The sequence below is a fragment of the Marmota monax genome, unplaced genomic scaffold (assembly GCF_021218885.2).
Source record: "Marmota monax isolate L192 unplaced genomic scaffold, Marmota_monax_Labrador192_F-V1.1 WCK01_AAM20220418_F8-fsc00170, whole genome shotgun sequence".
In the NCBI taxonomy this organism is placed as follows: domain Eukaryota; kingdom Metazoa; phylum Chordata; class Mammalia; order Rodentia; family Sciuridae; genus Marmota; species Marmota monax.
Window position 1 is genome coordinate 3,429,002 of NW_026692395.1, and position 3,515 is coordinate 3,432,516.

General features: G+C 40.9%; 1 pseudogene; it reads left to right on the plus strand.

Annotated features, from left to right (window-relative positions):
- Positions 1-1,553: 1,553 nt before the first annotated feature.
- Positions 1,554-2,511, plus strand: LOC124091506 (bone morphogenetic protein 15-like; annotated as a pseudogene).
- Positions 2,512-3,515: the final 1,004 nt, after the last annotated feature.

The window sequence follows — 3,515 nt, forward strand, 5'->3', positions numbered from 1 at the left end:
TAAAAAAATTCTCTCGCTCTCTCTCTCTTTAAAAATAAAATAAAATTAATGGGGCGAATGGAGAACCATTTATAGAAAGGAATGGAAAAGGGAGAGATGGGGAGTTAAAGGAGAAATGGCCAAAAGATACTTAAGAAGAAATTTAAAAAATACTTTTTGAAGTTGTAGATGGACAGAATGCCTTTATTTTATTTATTTTTATGTGGTGCTGAGGATCGAACCCAGTGCCTCACACATGCTAGGCAAATACTCTGCCACTGAGCTAAAGCTAATTGCCAAGAAGCAATTCTTGAAGTTGTTGTAAGACAGAAAGAGCAAAAAATAGGTGTCCCCACTAGTGATATAATTATTTTGTGATGCCTTGGTCCTGGATTTAAAACAATGACAGAATAGTATCCAATATCCAATTGTTGCTGCAAACCTGCATCTGTATAGTGATATGAAATAAGGACTCTTTTTAAAATATTTTAAACATTTTTATTATTTACAGTTATACATGACAGTAGACTATGTTTCGGCAGAATATACATACATGAAGTATAACTTATTCTATTTGGGTTCCCACTCTTGTGGTTGCACATGATGTGGAGTTTTCCTGTGTACAAATACAAGGCTAGGACGGTTATGACCAACTTTCTACTGTCTCTCCTATTCCTCTCCTTCCCTTCCTCCCCCTTTGTCTAATCCAATGGATTTCTATTGTCCCCTTCCCAACCTCCCTGTGGTTTAGCATCCACAAATCAGAGCCAATCCCAAGAAACCAAAGGCCACATGTTCTCTCTGAAATAAGGACCCTTAATCCATGTATGTTTCAACATGTCTTTAGTCACCTTTAGTAGTCAATAATATAATTGATCTTCTAAACTCTTAATGCTTGAGTTTTTCCCGAGTCTACAACTGTAAAGTGATCTAAAAGTGAGACAAAATTCCTTTCTTTAGTGTTTTCTTTCTAATTTTTATTGGTGCATTATAATTATACATCATAGATTCATCATGACATATTTTACATGGACATAACATAATTTGATCAATTTCATTCTCAGTACTTCCTTTTCCCTTATCTCCTCCCTCCCCTGACCAAGTTCTTCACCACTGGTATAGTTTCTTTTCTTAATAGAAACCAGCTTGAGTTCAAATTTTAACTTTACCACATGCTGGCTGTGTGTCCTTTATGGTTTGGTTTCTGTGGTGCTGGGATTGAACCCAGGGCCTTACATATGCTAGGCAAAAGTGCTCTCACCACTGAGATATATCCAGAACTTGGGTGTGTGTCCTTTGACATAGCTTCTGTGAGCCTCAATTTCCTTGTCTGCAAAATGGGAATAATAAGTATCTCATAAGACTATTGAGGATTCAAGAGTTTATACATATCAAGCATCTCACAAATGATAGATATTATTCAACAAATGATAGATATTATTACTTTGAGTTAATTTCAGGGCTGATTATAGCTGTTTCTCTTGAACAGTTTTGTGAAGGATTTTCAGGCTCAGTATTCAGGCAAGACACGAATCCCCTGACCCTGTTCTGCCTTATGTGTGCAGGTTCCTGGACTTTCCTCTTGGACCAAAGCGGGAAGTGTACCAACTGGTCAGAGCCACTGTGGTTTATCATCAACAACTCCACTTAGCTCACTGTCATTTGTCCTGCCATGTGGAGCCCTGGGCCCCACAAACCCCAACCAACCACTTTCCTTCAGGAGGAAATTCCTCAAAGCCTTCTCTGATGTGTAAGCCTGGACAGAGATGGACATCACACAACACATTCAACAGACACTCTGAGATCACAAGAGTCACCGGGTCCTAAGACTACGCTTCATGTGTAAGCAGCAAAAAGGTAGCGAGGTTCCTGGGAGCCAATGGAATGGCACTTCACCTTTGGACACTGCCTTTGTGCTAGTCTATTTCAATGACACTCATAAAAGTGGCCAGAAGGCTAAACTTCCCAGTGGACTGGAGGAATTTTTGGCAAGGGAATCTTCTCTTTTGCGGAGGGTCCAGCAGGCAGGCAGCATCCTGTCGAGGGTTTCTGACTCTTCCCAGGAACATTATGGGTCTGCAAATAATCAGTCTGCCAATAATCAGTGTTCCCTTTGTCCTTTCAAAGTCAGCTTCCAGCAGCGGGGCTGGGACCATTGGATCATTGCTCCTCGTCACCATACCCCAAACTACTGTAAGGGATCCTGTCCTCAGGTGCTACGCTATGGTCTCAATTCCCCCAATCATGCCATCATTCAAAACCTCATCAATGAGCTGCTGGACAAGAATATCTCTCAGCCCTCCTGTGTGACTTATAAGTATGCTCCCATGAGCATCCTTCTGATTGAGGGGTTTCACCCGTGTCATACCCCTGTTCTCTATTGCCAGACCCCAGTACCTAGTAAGTCATTAACACAAACACAGAACACTATCAATACTTTTTACAGAGTGGGAAATCCAACCCAGGTCCTCATACGTGCTAGACAAGTGGCCTACCCCTGAGTTTTATACCCCACCTAACAATGACATTTTTGTGGGGGATGTGTTCTTCCTGATACAATAATTCAATATTTGCATAGTTCACTAATTTTTTCATTGCAATAAATGTAATTTATGCATATGCTTTGTACATGAATTAAGATGATTAATATTTGTGCCCCATTTCAAAAGCATGCTGCAAATTTCAATGGAATGTGACTGTTTTGTTACTGAATAAGGCAGTTTGTGAAATCCTATGTACTTCAATTTGAACTGAGAGGAGATATGGGCTTTCAGTCCAGTCATTTTCCCAGTCTGCCTGGATTATGCACAAATACATAACAGGCCTGAAGACAAACCTTGGTTATAGGACCAGATCCTGAGTTCAGTCTCTTGGTTCTTTGCTATTTGCAGAAAGTCCTGATCTCCCAGCCTTGTGAGTCCTGAATACCTGTGGAACAAGCTGTTTATGGAGTACTCAGTTAATTGGCCCTATTATCCATTAAGTCCAGACTCATCAAAACCCCCAAGGAAATCACTAGCCATTAGTTTGGTTAAGGTGTCCCTCAAAAATCTCATGTGTAAGATGAGATTTAGAAGAGAAATGTTTGAGTTTAGAGGAGAAATGACTGGGTTAAAAGAGCCTTAACAGAATGACAACCATAGGCTGGTAGGCCGGTGCTAGAGGAGGTGGGTCCCTGGGGCATGCCTTTGGGATATCTATTTGGTCCTTGATGAGCAAAGCTCACTCTCTTCTGCTTTCAGGTAATGTTTTGAACCACTTCCTTCTGCCACACTTTCATGGTGATATTCAGCTGTCCTTGAGCTCTGAGGAACACAGCTGGCTCTCTATAGACTAAGGCCTCTGAAACCGTGAGCCCCCAAATAAACTTTTCCTCCTCTAAAATTGTTCTTGTCAGGTCTTTTAGTGATAGTGGCAAAGAAACTCACTGCAACACTGGCAGAATGGGGTGTTGTGACTGGGTGATGGATTCTCTTTTCTTTTTGAAATACGGCTTTAGCTCAGCGTTGTTTCTCAAATCTGAAGATATCTCTACT